This window comes from Cetorhinus maximus, chromosome 15 (assembly GCF_964194155.1).
Source record: "Cetorhinus maximus chromosome 15, sCetMax3.hap1.1, whole genome shotgun sequence".
Classification (NCBI taxonomy): Eukaryota; Metazoa; Chordata; class Chondrichthyes; order Lamniformes; family Cetorhinidae; genus Cetorhinus; species Cetorhinus maximus.
Genome location: NC_135893.1, coordinates 89,748,159 through 89,764,917, shown reverse-complemented (window position 1 = coordinate 89,764,917; position 16,759 = coordinate 89,748,159). Strand labels below are relative to the sequence as shown.

The following is a 16,759-nucleotide window of genomic DNA, read 5'->3' as shown; positions in this document are numbered from 1 at the left end:
TCAATGCCTTGTCAAGAAGATATAATAATGTCTATAATGTTATTGGAAATTATTTTAAAATAGAGTTCTAGTGGTGTCTGTGTCTTAATTGGATTCAAGCCAGCTGGTCTAGAGGCTTTGATGTATAGGAAAGAAGTAGGTTTGAAATGTTAATTAGGCAAATTACAAGGTGAAGTGTAATGGGGAAAATTAGTATTTTAAAATAAAGCATTCAAAAGAATGGGTGAAATATCACACCTAGCCAGAGGAAGCCAAACAATGTGTTTGCTTTTTCCAAAGCTTACTAATAAAATTGGTGTTATGAAAGGGTTTTATTGTTAGAAAAGGTAAAGTTCAAAAAACCAAGTGATACAGTGAGAATTTGCATTCAAAGAGGAAAATATGTATAAAGGAAGAGAAGGTTGTTAGTAGAAGGTAGAGGGATTCTAAGATCTAAAACCTCCAGCCTGTAAACCTCAAGCTGCTGGCTGCGAGGACCGAGGGCTGAAAAAAACTCAATTTGAATGCGACTGTCCCGAGTGTGCCTGTTTGCCAGGGGTTTGTTTAAATCTATGTGTTTTACTATTGCCTTAACGGAGGTGTAACTGAGAGTCAGATTAATTAAGAGATTTTTTTTTTACAAGTTATTAACATAGTAATTTGTAGACATAAGTACGTGCTCACAATCTTTTAATTAATAAATGTTTAATTTAGTTTTATAAAAAACCTCGAGACTTGGTAGTCTTATTATAACTGAATTCAAAGCCTGCATCCCGAAACATACAAGTTGCAAAAATTGGTTATGACAGTTGTTTCAAGTTTCCCTCTGGGATCTGAACAACTCAGCCTTTACCATTGGCTGTGTCATAACAACCTTTAATTTGCATCATGCAATGCTGCACGCTATTGTGATATTAACACTGGATAATAAACCAGGGGATGAAAATAATTTCCTAGCACACACGTTAGGTAGAGATACAGATGGAATTACGCCAATCAGTGCTAATGCTGCAGTGCACCTTCTTGGAGAGGAGATGTAACTACACTGTGACAAGTTTGTACAGACAGTTGTGATTATAGATGTGCACATAGGAATTTGTATGGGTAAAAGATGTCAGGAAATGCACACAGGCGTAAGAATTTAATGTGTGATGATGGAGAATTATAAATTCTGATTTACAAATTCAGTTCACTTTCCATGACACTGAATACAATGAATTAAAACTAAGTGCAGTAATGTCAAGCAAAGTTAGAGGTTGGGAAAATAATTGCACAAGAGTGAGATGGGGGAGTTGGGGGGAAATAATGAAGGCAGGCAAAATGCTAGTGCAGGGGTAAGATGGGGAGCAGAGTGTCAGGGTGAGATGGTACAGGTACTTTAAAAATAACTTTGTCATCTGAACAAAAATGTGGCTGATACAGTGTTTTTGTTTAAGGAGCATTCTTCACATTTTTTCTTTACAAAGTAAGCCGTAATGTTGTGTGTGAAACAAGTGGCACCTTCACATTTGTAATGTTTTTAACCTTAGCTGACGCTATGAATTATTATTTCCTGGTCAAGGGACTTTCCTTTGGAGCACTGAATATACTGAACATGTTTGTCACTTTTCTTTATCAATGAACATTTTTGCTGGATAATGACATCTTTTCCAAGTTAAGAAGTTCTCCTCTTTTGCCTCCCCCATGTCTTCACTCAAAGTAGGCACTTCAGAGTTGATTTTACAAAAATGGAAAGAAAAGCTTTAGCTGAGTCAGTTAAATCCAAGATTAAATTACAGTGGTTTTGTTTGGAAGGCCAACTACACTCAACTTACTATTTTTCCTTTTTTTCTATTTTTCCTTAGTTCTGTTGAAGAGTCATGCAGACTCGAAACATTAACTGTGCTCCTCTCCACAGATGCTGCCAAACCTACTGAGTTTTTCCAGGTATTTTTGTTTTTGTTTTGCATTTAACTTAATGTTATGTTGTATTAATGTAAACTGAAAAAGTGGGCAACATTGCAATGCAAATTATGTTGCATCAAACTGCAGCATTCTCTCTAAATCTAAAACGGACTCAGTTTGTTGAGCATGATTTTGCCACATTTGAGATTTCAAGACAGCAGAGCTGATAATCAAAGTAAGGACACAATGGTATATTTCAGCTTGAGTAACACGATCACTGCCTGGCATGGAATAGAAGACCTATTTATTTTAAATTAAATCTCCATTTTTGATTTCTTGTAGAATATTAGATACGTACTTTCAATCTGGTGAATAATATTTTTTCAGTATTTTTATATGAAATGTGATATACAAATAACATTGTTTGGACTTTCACTAATAGGTAGTGATCCATAAAGTCTACTAAATTAAGCTACAAATTTCCATGAATTGATGTATTTTGGTAAGTGAAATCAGCTTTTAAAAAATCATCCAGCACACATGGGCTAGTCAAAAAATCAACAAAGGATAGGAACTGCTCCGTGGCTTTTTGCAGATATTCCACACAAGAGTCTATATGGTCACTGTCAAATGGAGTGTTATGATAACAAAAACAGAAAATGCTGGAAAAACTCAGCAGGTCTAATGGCGTCTGTGGAGAGAGAAACAGAGTTAACATTTCGAGTCCGTATAATTGTCTGCAAAGGAACGAAATTGAAAGGACCCCCATTTTGAATTCGTACGGTGAAAACATTTTGTCTGGTGTCTGGTAAGCCCATTGGTTATTGTTGCCCTAGTGGAGGTTAATTTGGGAATTTGTTAAAAGTTATGATAGTAGTAATTTGTAGCCATGCGTTTAATCTGTTGTAAATTAATAAATGTCTCATTTAGTTTGATATAAAAACCTCTCAGGAACTGGTGGTCTTATTCCTGAATTTAGAGCTGCAACTCAAAGCACACCAATTGAAAATATAGGTTATGACAGTTGTTTAAAGTTTGCCTCTGGGATTTTAAATAACTCAGTCTTTAAAAACCACAGTGTTATAACAATTCATAATTTCATAAACAGTTGACTTGCAATGTTGCCCACTTTTTCAGTTTACATTAATACAACATAACATTAAGTAAAATGCACTGAGTGTAGTTGGCCTTCCAAACAAAACCATTGTAATTTAATCTCAGACTTAACTAATTCAGCTAAAGCTTTTTTTCCCACTTCTGTAAAAGCAACTCTGAAATGCCTACTTTGAATGAAGGCATGGGGGATAGTCAAAAGAGGAGAGCTTGATAACTTGGAAAAGATGTGTCATTATCCAACAACAACGTTCATTGATAAAGAAAAGTAACAAACATGTTCAATTTATTCAACGCTCCACAGGGAAGGTCCCTTGACCAGGAAGGGTCAGACGGACTCCCAACGTTAACTCTGTTTCTCTCTCCGCAGATGCTGTTAGGCCTGCTGAGTTTTTCCAGCATTTTCTAGTTTTGTTTCAGATTTCCAGCATCCGCAGTATTTTGCTTTTATATTATGGAGTGCTAAGATATTGGGTTTGAAAGAACGCAATTATTACACTCTGATTAAAATCAAAGTGTACAGCCGTGCTTTCAAATTCAGTGCACCCTAAAATTATAATTCAGACCTCACAAAGGTGGAGGTGAACCTAGGGCAATTTTCGCCATCTCCTTTTATGTGGTGAAACCTAAACATCATTTCATGGCAAAAACAGTAAACTTTATGTTCGTCAGTAAATTATGGCACCCTTAGGAATTTATGCCAGTTGATGAGTTTGTACCACAAGATAAACCTGATACTACTTTATTGCAGGGAGCTGCTCCATGTATAAGCCAGCAGACGTCATTTTCTGTCCTTCTATATTTGGTAGCAGGGCCCCCATTATTTAGCAACACTCTCTAGGTAGCGGGTGAACTATAATTTGCAATGCCGACGATCTTCAGATCTGATTTTATGCTAAAGGCACAAGGAAGGAACAATAAAATTTGATATTTTGCAAGTGTCTTATTGTGAAAAAATGTGTATAGGTTCAATGATAAAATAGACTGTTTTGAAAGATAAATTGGAAGAGATAAATTGCAGGAAGTAGGGTAGAGATCAAGAACACGGCATTTATACACAGAATGTTGTGAAAACAGGAAATACATTAACCACATTTTTAGTGCAGTTTCTTTGTTGGAAATGCTTCCACCAGAAAAATCAAGAAAGAGCCATTTGTATTGATTCAAGATCAGCTTCTGATCCCTGGTTCAGACATTGACAATGGCATTTATCAATTGTACTAATGTTTTATAAAGGTCAGTAATTTTTCTGCATCTTCCTCAAAATTGTCTGCCTATTCCAAAACTTCAATTTTAGATATGCTCTGACTTTAACAAAACACCATTTTAAAGTTTAAAAATCGCTGACAATTCTTGTAGTGCGCAGAAATGTTGATAACTCCTTGAAAACACACCTTTAGTTTCTAGGATTTTTAAATATTTTCCTATTCTTAACAACCATCTTATTATTATCTAGAACAAATGATCTACTTTGGGTATAATCTTGGACTAGCATGGCAATGACACATTGTTACTATCAATGAAATTATGTTATCTATCCTAGGCTTCTGCTGTAACATCATATTGTCAGTTTACTGTCACAAATTCCTATTTCAATACAGTCACACTGTGGGGAAGCCAAGAATATATACTCCAACAACAAATGACCAGGCTACAACAATGTAACACTGGCACAGTATCACTTAATGGCAACAATCCGACATGGCACCAATGGAATGGCAACTACTGGACACTTTTTATAAGGAATTCTCTGAGGGAGGTAATATAATCATAAAAACAAAATAGAACTTGAAACAGCAAAGGAACAAAGTTAAAACCAAAATTACAGAAATAAACTAAAGTCTAAACATGCAGAAGCAAGAAATAATTTGTCAATAATTCAGTTATCAAGAAGACTAAGGCTTTATATCCTCTTCATGGACTGGTACCTGAATTCAAAAATAACGTGACAATATGAGATTACAGCAGAAGCCTGGGATAGAAAATATAATCTCTTTGGTAGTAACAATGTGTCATTGCTATGCTAGCCCGAGATTATTCCCAAACTAGATAATAATAAGCTGGTTGTTAAGAATAGGAAGATATTACAAAATCCTTTAAACTAAAACCTATAATCCTATAAACTAATGTTTTCAAGAAGTCATCAACATTTCTGCACGCTACAAGAATCGTCGGCAATTTTTAAACTTTAAAATGGTGTTTTGCTAAGGTCAGAACATATCTAAAATTAAAACAGAAATACCTGGAAAAACTCAGCAGGTCTGGCAGCATCGGCGGAGAAGAACAAAGTTGACGTTTCGAGTCCTCATGACCCTTCAACAGAACTCTGTTCTTCTCCGCCGATGCTGCCAGACCTGCTGAGTTTTTCCAGGTATTTCTGTTTCTGTTTTGGATTTCCAGCATCCGCAGTTTTTTGTTTTTATTTTTGTTTTTATATCTAAAATTGTAGCTTTGGAACAGGCAGACAATTTTGAGGAAGATGCAGAAAAAATACTGACTTTTATAAAGCATTAGCACAATTGATAGAGCATCAGGCTGCTGTAAAAAAAAGACAAGGGGCCCTCTGGCAGGAATCTGAATCTCACATAATGCCTTGGAAATTAGATTAACTTGGAAACAGCAAAGATAAAGATTCTTTCAACCTTCAGGCAGGAATAAATGTCATGGCCCTGGAAGGCCAAGTTAGCTGATCAATAGAAGGTAAAACAAAAAATATTTAATAAAAGGAGACAAGGCCAGATAATTTATCAACATAAAGTATTTTTTAAAAATGTAAATGTCACTTTAAAAATAAGTCATTATGTGGACAATGCAAACAAAAATAAAAAAATATAACTTTAACAACTTACAATTTCTCCAGAGCTTTTAAATTTGCTGCCCTCTTCACAAAGCCAAGTCCATTACATATGATGTCTAGCATTAAATGGTGAGTTACAGATTATAACTGGTGAGAGCAACTCGTTGTTAGACTTTCTATGTATTCCAGGCCTACAGTTTTGAAGTGCTGACAAGTGCCAAGTAACATTCGAGCCACACAAGTGCCAAGCAATGACCATCTGCAACAAATCTAACCAGCTCCCCATGACATTCAATGTCATTACCACCAACAACCTGGGGGTTACCACTGACTTAACCAGACCAGCCATATCAATACTGTGGCTCCAAGAACAATTCAGAAGCTGGGAATTCTGCAGTGAGTAACTCACCAAAGTCTGCCCATCATCTACAGGGCACAGGTCAGGAGTGTGATGGAATACTCTCCACTTTCCTAGATTAGTGCAGCCCCAACAACACCCAAGAAGCTTGACGCCATCCAAGACAATGCAACCCGCTTGATTGGCACCCCACCCTTAAACATGTTTTTATTCTTTCACAGGATTTGGGTGTCATTGGCTAAGCCAGCATTTACTGCCCATCCCTAATTGCCCTCGAGGTAGTGGTGAGCTTCCTTCTTGAATTGCTACAGTCCATGTGGTGTAGGTACACCCATAGTGCTGTTAGGAAGTTCCAGGATTTTGATCCAACAACAGTGAAGGAATGGCATAATTTCCAAGTCAGGATGGTGTGTGACTTGGAGGGGCAGTTGCAGGTGGTGATGTTCCCATCTACCTGCTGCCCTTGTCCTAGATGGTAGACGTCATGGGTTTGGAAGGCTGTCAAAGGAGTTTGGTGAATTGCTCCCTTCACCACTGATACACAGCGGCAACAGTGTGTACCATCTACAAGATGCACAGTAGCAACCCACCAAGACAACACCTTCCAAACCCTCCTTGCCAGCAATGTTCACATCCCAAGAACAAATAAAAAAAAGTTAACAGTTTAAAGAGAGCAAATGGTTGAAATAAAATTCCACAGATTCCAATGCACTCAAGAACAAGTTCTATAACTGCAGAGTATAAATTAGTGCAGCACCTAAAAAAATACCCAATGGCACCATTGAAAGCAGATGGGACAGTGGATTGTGGCTATACAAGGATAATTTGATGGTAGTTGTTTTACTGCTAAGCTGCAAAGTTTGATCTGCAAAGCATGTCAGCAGGATGTAGTCTGTAAAAGGTAATTTATTACCTGCCTGCTCATCTGGATGTTTTAAACAGTAAACTTCTACTGTCTGAGGTTCTAGAGCGAGCAGAATGCTTGTGGATCTCAACTGGCCGTCACTGGTCTCCGTTCGAAAAATTAAACTTAAATCACTGTGCTGAACAAAATCATTTAAAACATTTTTTGAAGCCACAACAAAATTTGTAGATGAAAGGTGCCTAGTGCAAATTACAGATTTAGATTTAGAAAGCACTTGACCAAGAATTTATAAAGGAATTAGTAAAATTACAGGTATGAAAGGATAAGCTGTAAAATGGATAAAGACATGGTGGCTATAAATGGTAATTAAATTCACTAGCTATTGCAATGTCATGGGAGGTCCCTTTTGCTTGCATAATTTATCAACATTCTTGACAGGAAGATATTAAGGAATGATAGAAAGGCTGGATGTACTGGGAGCCCTGTACGACATTCAAGAGGATGAATGTCATACAGAGTATCCAGTACATTCAAGAACCAAATGACTGATCAAATGAATAGCAAATGGCATTTACGGTAATAAATTGCAGATAAATGGTACAATAAAAAATAGGTCCTAAAGATCATCACTATTATTCCACAATGAGGATCATAACACTGGAGAACAGCGATTAAGGGAAACCTCTGGCTGCAATAGTTGAGCAGTTACTAAAAACGTTTCTTTCTATCATGGGACACCATATTTACTCAAGTTAGCACAATGTCACGATGTTTAACCAGAATCGCAAAACTTAAAGCACCATAGATATTACTCACAAATGAGACAACACATAAAATTCAGTGGCTAGTGCTGGTCCTGCTACTCTCCAAAGAGCTGAGGCATTGCTGATCTAAGATGTAGCAGTAGTAAGCAGAAACTCACAAATTCAGTAGTTTCACTGGAAGTTTTGGGGGAAAAGTTTATGAATCTCATTGAGAAAGCATGCCCCACAGAACTCATTTATTGTTTCAAGATTATATTAGGCAAGGTTCTCATTAAGATGTAGTATTACAGCTAACTTTCCCTTTTAATTGTTTAATCAGTGTGAAAAGATGGGGAAATCCTACCCAGCAGCAATTTTATAAAGTTGACTTATCTTAAAGTATAGTTATCCCTATGGATTTATATACAGTAATTGGAGCCTAAATTGACTTTCAACTGATTGGGTTCTTGTTCATAAATGAATGGGAGAACATCCTCAGTAATTATACTTCATGTCTCTATATGCACCAATTTTTATGGACAGATTTACTGTCCAAGTACAGACAGATGTCTCAGCATTTTCCCTACCGTTTTCAGTTTACAGAGGAGTGAGATAGCAAACTACCCAGTGCCAGATAGGCTTTGTCCTTAGGTTCTGCTGGCATTTACTGGGGCAATTTGCAATACTGTTGTTTTAAAAGACATATATAAAATCATGCTTCACTTGCACATTACGCATACCAACAGGCTTCCTTTTACGTTTCTGCAAAAAAGTTGAAGCTATTTAACGCACACATTGCATTCAACTTCATAAACACACATTGCACTTTCCTTAAAAAACTGATATATTTGCTGTAGTTCTTAGAATTTGCATTTTGTGTATGGCCTTTAAGGAAGTAAATACTCCCCAATACGGTCAAAGGGGTAGGCTTTAGAGGAACATCTTAAAAGGAGAGAGGTAAGGATGCTTTGGGGCTGGGAATTCCAGAGCTCAAATTACGATTTGAAATGTGAGAGACAAAGACCCCTTGCAATGGGAGATGGGGAGGTTGGCGTAAGAAATGCAGTTGTATTATTGCAGATGCCTGATCAGTAAGAGGAGGTTGGTCAGGCTATTTATTTGAATGCAAGTGGGAGGACAGGTTTGTGTCTCACACGCATGCAGCAGGCTGGCACGGTGCCAGTACAGTACCTGCTGTTTGACAAAGGTCGGATTGTGTATTCCGGCGGGCAGCAGGACCCGGGAGGGGAAGTCCGGGGGTGGGGGGGCTGGTGCGACGGCCAGGATTTCTCCCCTTATATTGGAGATGGGGAAAGGGGAGCGGGACGACGGTTAAAATTATCCAACCGTCAAGATCGAGTCTCCCCCCCCCCCCCCCGCCCCGCCTCTTTTGGAAGCCACTTCTCGGACGGATTGTGTTGACAGATCAGCCTCCAAGTCTGGATCCATTTACCCAACGTTTGAAGAGTCCTCCAGTCACTGCATTTAACTCAATTGCGTGAAAAGTGCTCCGCACACGCCAAAAAAAAAAACCGCTCCTTTTACCCAACTTATATTCTTACCCGCAAATCGTTCCGCTTGACATTTTCAAACCCCATCGTCCAACAACTGGCAGAAATTTCAAGGAACTAACGAACGACCGAACCGAGCTCCCTTGCCTCTTGCGCATGCGCCGGGGCCGCGGGGCACGCCGGGCGCGGTAGTTTCCCCTCCTCTCCTCCAGACAGCGGCGAGCGGCCGCCAGGACTACATTACCCAGCAGGCAGCCCGGCACCACGACCCCCCCCATCCCAGCGCCTGCGCCGGCGTTCATTGGATAGGATCCGGTCGGACTATTTCCGACCTGCGAAGGCCATTGGTCAGATGAGACGTCAATTAACACCCCGTCCAATCGGTAGGCGGGACAGTGGGTGATTGACAGGCGGGTACCGTGCATTCCCGAACATGCGAGAAAAGTCATCCTTTCGGCGGGAGACTCCGAGGAGAGAGGTCGGTGTAAGTTGCTGTGAAGTTTGTCGATGCGGCTGCTAGCCTGTAGAGATATTTATTAAGGATAAATCAGCAGGCACTTCTGTTTGGAAGGGGGGTGGTTCAGAATCGATCGGGGTGCACTTTTAAAACGAATCTGTGAATAAATTCCGGCGTTTTAATGCTCGCCAGGCCACATGCTCGGACCGGACAATCCCCGTGCTCGCCTCGGGCCTGCCCCGGGAAAGTCTAACCGACACGAAAACAAAAAATGCCGGCAAGACTCAGCAAGCCCGACAGCATCTGTGGAGAGAGAGAGAGGGAGGGAGGAAGATAACGTTTCGAGTCCGTATGGCTCTTTTTAAACATTTCATTCTGATGGTAAATGGGGGTTTTTTGCTTCGAGGGCGGCTGGGCTGGGGCCGGGCGGGGTGGGGGTGGGGTCATTGATGAAACGGCTGAAGGTGGTTGTGCCGAGGACACTACCCTGAGGAACTCCTGCGGTGATGTCCTGGAGCTGAGATGACTGACCTCCAACAACCATGAATATCTTGCCTTTGTGCTGGGTACAGCTCTAACCAACGGAGAGTCCCCCCAACCCCCATTGACTCCAGATAAAAGCAAAATACTGCCAATACTGGGAAACTGCAACAAAAACAGAAAATGCTGGGAAAAAAACTCACCAACATCTGTGGAGAGAGAAACAGAGTTGATGTTGGCAGATGTATGACCCTTATTTAGGACCACTGACTCCAGTTTTGCTGGATTTTCTAGATGTGACCAACTCTTGTGTAATTAAAAGTTAAGGGGCACTTTGGTGAGGCCAATGGAGCTGGAGGGATAATTTGCAGACCTGAGAGTGAGATGGTGGGTGTGGGTAGTGTGTTGGTGACAGCTGACTAGACAATCCTTGTACTGTGCATGATATTACCACTGTGTGATCTGCACTGGCTTGGATATTGCCAGCTTGTACATCCGCTGGGCAGCCCTGACCACATCACCAACATGTGTGCAGACAGAAAGACTGCGTGAAGAGGAAAAAAAATCTGGGATAATTCTGGAAAATCTGAGGTGGTTGGTCATCTTTGGTCCGAGGCTGTAATGAGGTCAGGAAGTGAGTGGTCTTGGCGGGGCTTAAACCGAGCATCGTTGAGCAGGTTATTGCTGAGTAAACGTTACTTGATAGCACTGTCAATGATGCCTTCCATCACTTTACTGATGATCAAGAATGGGCTGATTGGGTGGTAATTTACTAAGTTGGATTTGTCCTGCTTTTTGTGGATAGGGCATATCTGGGCAATTTTCCACACTGCCTAGTAAATGTGTGTTATAGCTGTACTGGAACAGCTTGGCTAAGGGTGTGGCTAATTCTGGAGCACACCACCAGAATGTTGCCAGGGCCCATAGCCTTGCTGTATCCAGCCCTTAAGCTGTTTCTTGGTATCACGTGGAGTGAATCAAATTGGATGAAGACTGGCAGCTATGTTATTGGGGGTGGGGTGGCAACATGATGGATCTTCCACTCAGCAGTTCTGGCTGAATATGGTTGCAAACCCTCCAGCCTTTTACACAGACTTGCTGGGTTCCACTGCCATTGATGATTGCATTTGGTGGGATTGCAGAGCTTTGATATGAGCTATTGAATGTGTGATCTCTTTCATCTCTATAGCATGAAGCTTCTGCTGTTTGACATGAATGTAAGATCATGTGGTCCTATGTTGAGGCTTCTCGGGTAATACAATTCTCCTGCTGCTGACCACACTCAGCCCCTTATAGATGACCAGTTTTGAGTTGTTGAACCTTTTGAATCGATTCCATTTAGCATGGTGATAGTGCTACGTTTTTAGTTTATTCTTTAATGGGATGTAGGCATCACTGGCAATGCCAGCAGTTGTTGTCCATCCCTAATTTCCCTTGAACTGAGTGGCCTGCTAGGTCATTTCAGACCTCTGGAGTCACATGTAGGCCAGATGAGGTAAGGTTGTCAGATTCCCTTTCCTAAAGGACATTAGTGAACCAGGTGGGTTTTTACAACAATGATAGTTTCATGGTCACCATTACTGAGACTAGCTTTCAATTTCAGATTTATTTAATTGAATTTAAATTCTAATAGCTGCTATGGTGGGATTTGAACCCATGTCCCCTGGGCATTAACCTAGGTCTCTGGATTACCACTATGCTACCATCTCCCCCAACACACACTCCACATGGCATGATTAAGTGTGCCCTCAGTGTAACGACAGAAATTCCTCTCCAAAAGGACTGCTTGTTAGCCACTCTTACAGGCAGATGCACCTGTGACCGATTAGTAATGCTGGGGTCAAGGTGTTTTCATCTGTCTTGGTTCCCTCCCACCTGTTGTAAGCCCAGGCTGCTAGTGATGTTCTTCGGGGCTCAGTAGTGGTGCTACTGAGCCACTCTTGATGACGTTGAAGTTGTCTCTCATCCAGTAGGTTGTAATCAGTGGGACGGTTCTTTGTCCTTATATGGAACACAAGGTCCAGCATGAGATTCTAGTGCTTTGCTGCAGTATTCTTGGTTCCAAAAGATGCAGCCACTTTAGGGAGTTAGTAGCCCAGTAGGATGTGGGTGTTTTGGATGTATTGCTGACTGGGAATACTACATTTCTTAGTCACAATAAGCACAATATCTTGTCGATGGCAGATGCCTGGACACCATGGAGATAGCTGTGCATGTGCCATCTCTGGTCTCGATGCATGGAGCACTAACATTCCCATATCTCATGTGTTCTCTAACTAGCTGCCAGACAAATCTTGTGGCTGTCCATTATTGCTTCTCATCAGATCTAGACTTTCAAACAATATTGTAATTCTCTCTTGCCAATGGAGTCAAGACAGTTGTTTGGGAGTAGCAGTAAATGGAATATACAGGTGTCCCAGAACATGTTATGCAAATGAAATACTTTGGAAGTTTGGCCACTGTTGCAAAGTGGGGTATAGACTATAAATGCCACGTTTATCTTTATTTTCTCTTTTGGTAACTTTCAGATATTTGAACAGGCCGCTGTATAGATTGTGACACCCTGATTTATACATGTCATTTGGCTACACTTAATTACTAAATGCAATTTAATTGAGTCACTCGAAGCGTACCTGTATTTAACGAATTACTAACTTCGTAAAAGCCCAAATAGTGAACACATTTTACAATAGTTTTTCAGTGCAGTTGAATTTGAGTCTGAGATTCTAAAACAATATTTGTTTTGTGACACTTGATGCTACAGATCAACTAGCCTGAAAGAAATTGCCTTATACTTTGAGTTAACAGTAATCTCGCCCTACATCTGTACAATATTACTGACTTGTTGATGTAATTTGGGTTTTTTGTCGCAGTTACTGCACCATTAGCCGTGGTCAATATTGGAAATTACTGAACCGTTTTCCCAATGGGTAGTAATAATTTTGCAATGATGGTGATTAATTTGTGTCAGATATGATCTGCACTTACACAGTAACTGATTTCTTAACAAAAAGAATCATACAGCACAGGAGGAGGCTATTTGGCCTATCAAGTCTGCACTGACCCTTTCAAAGAGCAATCCATTTTCTGCTTCAAGTATTTATCCAGTCCCATTTTGAAGGCTACCATTGAATCCCTAACCACCCCTCCCATCAGGCACAAATGCATTGTGTAGTTAAGAAAGCCTGATGGCGGGTTGAGCTAAATATGTAAGTGCAGGGATGCTAACTTTCAGAAAAATAATTGGAAGGCAACATTATGCATGTACAACTCATAACTTTGGAAATTTGAGCTTCTGATTGTGGCATTCACTCACACGGAGTGGTTGAGATGGATAGAATAGATAGATTCCATTAAGGAGAGGCTAGATAAGTACTTGAGAGAGGATATGCTGATACTGTTATATGAATAGGATCAAAAGCATGTCTGGAGAATAAACTCTCTGGCACAGACTATTTGAGCTGAATGGCCTGTTACTGTGCTGTAAATCCATGTAGGAGTTCTGAACATATCTTCTCCCTCAATATTATCGTGGAACAAGCATTTCACCTGACCACAGGAAGTGGGTGGGGCGCTCTTTATACAATTTAAGTTGGAGGTGTTTCGACTTGATTCGAGTATTATCAGGCATGCTGCCATCTGGTGGTTAAATCGTTTATCTCTAGTGCAGTTAATACCTGTGCCAGTGTGCTGTGATAATACTATGTAATGTATAAGTGCTGAAACCACTTTATAACATGACTAACACAGTGACCTGGGTGGGAAGGTGAGAGTGGACTTTGCTGTTGAGGGATGGGGTAAGCAGAGAAGGGGCCAGAAATGTATACATATGGTACATATTTTAACTGTCACAGTCGATCAAGTGAAAAGCTGAGTTACTTAATCTTTGTTAAACTATTACAACTGGTCAGATCAGACATGTTATTTCATAAGCTAGGTTGTTTTCTTTTCCAGGTGTCCTTTGAAAACTGATGGCAGAACTGTTATTTTTAGATCTCTGGGATGGACTGGAAGAAGTGCATATATGCCTGCAGATTCTCAGCTACTGTAAGTTAATCTGGAGAGGATACCTAACAAAACAAACTGTTGGGAGGGAGGCTTTCAGATGTTGCCTTATTGTATTTATAGATACTTCTATGTATCCCGTAACAGTCAAAGGAATTTAGTGTTCGTAATAAATTAACAGCTTGGCTGAAGACAATCAACTTTCACATTTGTCCATTGTGGACAATGTCCATGTTTGAGAGTTTGTGTCCCTGAATTAAGCAAGTTGAAGCACTGGTCAGAATTTTATTTTGCCTGTGTAAAATTGTTTGAATATTGATTACTGAGCCTGTGATGAGCCTTTCTTTTATTTCTGACATCTCCAATGAAAGTGTTGCATTAAAGCAATGCTTGATTACTGTTCTGTGGCTGAGGCTTAATTTTAAAAACAGTGTAAATTAATTATTGTTCTACTTGAGCTCACACTATTATGGGTGATTTCAGGCTGGGAGTGATACACTCCATATGAAGCACTGGCAGCAACATCTCTGATGAAATTTCAACGACCTGCTGGCAAGTAAACAGGTAGGATGAATTACTCGTAATAGGAAGATTTCACAATTCGGAATAAGTTTAAAGGAATGCTTTATAGTAGAAGGAAATTAGCCTTTTTAAGAATATTACAAGTGTTGAGCCTGTGATGAGTCTTTCTTTTATTTCTGACATCTCCAATGAAAGTATTGCATTAAGCAAAACTTGATTACTATTTTGGGGCTGAGGCTCAATTTTAAAGCAAGAATTACTAACTGTTCTACTTCAGCTCACACTATTATGGGTGATTTCAGGTCAGGAGTAATAAACTGCTGATGAAGCACTGGCAACAACATCTCTGAAATTTCAACAGTCTGCTGGCAACGTAAACAGGTAGGATTAATTATTCGCAATAGGATGATTTCTAGAACCAGTTTATAGTTAATCTAATCTGGATTATATACATTGCTCACTTAATGGTCATTGCCCTTGTATGTGAAATGGGTGAAGTGGCCTGTGTATTGAGGTGCCAGTGTAAAATGTTAAGCACCTAAATGAATACGTCATTATAGCAGGAAATTTTTTTTTTAAGAACTTTACAAATGTTGAGCCTGTGATGAGCCTTTCTTTTATTTCTGACATCTCCAATGAAAGTGTTGCATTAAAGCAATGCTTGATTATTATTTTGTGGCTGAGGCTTAATTTTAAAAGCAGTGTAAATTAATTATTGTTCTACTTGAGCTCACACTATTATGGGTGATTTCAGGCTAGGAGTGATACACTGCTTATGAAGCACTGGCAGCAACATCTCTGATGAAATTTCACCGACCTGCTGGCAAGTAAACAGGTAGGATGAATTACTCATAATAGGAAGATTTCACAATTCAGAATAAGTTTAAAGGAATGCTTTATAGTAGAAGGAAATTAGCCTTTTTAAGAATATTACAAATGTTGAGCCTGTGATGAGCCTTTCTTTTATTTCTGACATCTCCAATGAAAGTATTGCATTAAAGCAATGCTTGATTATTATTTTGTGGCTGAGGCTTAATTTTAAAAGCAGTGTAAATTAATTATTGTTCTACTTGAGCTCACACTATTATGGGTGATTTCAGACACAGTGGCAACTGCTGATGAAACACTGGCAACAGCATCTTAGATGATATTTCAGCGGTAGCAGTCTGCCAGCAGATAATGATGAGAGCTGTGGTAAGTGTTAATTTAGAGAGGTGGCTGTAGTTGTGGTTGATAATGCACTGACTGCTGTAGAATTTTGATGTTAGAAGTGCCAGCTTTTATATCATATATGCTGTTTAAATAGCAAAAGCTTCTCGCTGTGTTTTTGGTGAACAGGAATATGATAATATTGTATAATATGAGGGTTCAGTATTCTTCTGAGATGCTCACTAATGTAGAGCACCATTCTTCACTCTTAACCATTGTAAGATCAATAAAAAACAAGGTTGAACTGACCATGCCTGATACAGACGCTATCCTGTTTGTAGGCAATGGATTCCAAACCTATTGAAAATATTGATGAATTTGAGGCACTTTTCTGAAATAGTTAATCAGTGCAACTTGGAATGTGTGTAATGTTATTCTTAAAAATTCACATCATTTTGAAGTTGGTGTTTTATTGTGGTATGTGTTGTGTAAAGTGCTAACTGCTTGGAACTTCACAAATGCTGAGCCTGTGATGAGCTTTTCTTTTATTTCTGACATCTCCAATGAAAGTGTTGCATAAAGCAATGCTTGATTACACTTTTTGTGCCTGAGGCTCATTTGCACTTAATTGTATGCCATAGAATTGAAAGCACATGATGTTACTGACCAAATGCTTTAATTGTTACAGGTTATGGATTTGACCGGGTCACTTCCGAAATGTGTGTGTAGCATGACAAATTAGGCTGCTATCTAATCACAACAAACCTAACACCTACTGGGAACATAATCATCAAGATTCATTTGTATTTTGACTTAATAAAGAACTCAATTGTCATTAAACAAGGTCTTCGCTTTTTTTTTAACCACGTCTCCATTAACTTCTGCTCAGCTGGCAC

At 39.6% G+C, this 16,759-nt stretch overlaps 1 protein-coding gene, 1 long non-coding RNA gene and 5 other non-coding genes across 13 annotated transcripts in view; 6 read left to right on the top strand and 1 right to left on the bottom strand.

The window, feature by feature from the left end:
• The window catches only part of traf7 (TNF receptor-associated factor 7), a 67,588-nt gene extending 58,146 nt beyond the window's left edge, over positions 1-9,442 (bottom strand). For 4 of the 7 annotated variants that reach the window (XM_078558894.1, XM_078558897.1, XM_078558898.1 and 1 more), the window contains exon 1: positions 9,302-9,442. The gene's annotated coding sequence lies outside the window, so the exon portion shown is untranslated. The remainder of the gene's footprint in view (positions 1-9,301) is intronic. The other 3 variants (XM_078558895.1, XM_078558899.1, XM_078558900.1) reach the window with 2 other exon arrangements.
• A 205-nt stretch (positions 9,443-9,647) lies between these two features.
• Positions 9,648-16,706, top strand: LOC144690962 (uncharacterized). The gene is made up of 5 exons (XR_013578998.1): positions 9,648-9,728; positions 14,142-14,756; positions 15,017-15,095; positions 15,815-15,908; positions 16,552-16,706. It is a non-coding gene; the product is annotated as an uncharacterized LOC144690962 (long non-coding RNA).
• Positions 14,518-14,609, top strand: LOC144691297 (small nucleolar RNA SNORD60). The gene has a single exon (XR_013579096.1). It is a non-coding gene; the product is annotated as a small nucleolar RNA SNORD60 (small nucleolar RNA).
• LOC144691294 (small nucleolar RNA SNORD60) lies at positions 14,864-14,954 on the top strand. Its single transcript, XR_013579093.1, has one exon. It is a non-coding gene; the product is annotated as a small nucleolar RNA SNORD60 (small nucleolar RNA).
• LOC144691296 (small nucleolar RNA SNORD60) lies at positions 15,311-15,402 on the top strand. Its single transcript, XR_013579095.1, has one exon. It is a non-coding gene; the product is annotated as a small nucleolar RNA SNORD60 (small nucleolar RNA).
• On the top strand, positions 15,657-15,748 carry LOC144691295 (small nucleolar RNA SNORD60). Its single transcript, XR_013579094.1, has one exon. It is a non-coding gene; the product is annotated as a small nucleolar RNA SNORD60 (small nucleolar RNA).
• Positions 16,388-16,479, top strand: LOC144691298 (small nucleolar RNA SNORD60). Its single transcript, XR_013579097.1, has one exon. It is a non-coding gene; the product is annotated as a small nucleolar RNA SNORD60 (small nucleolar RNA).
• Positions 16,707-16,759: the final 53 nt, after the last annotated feature.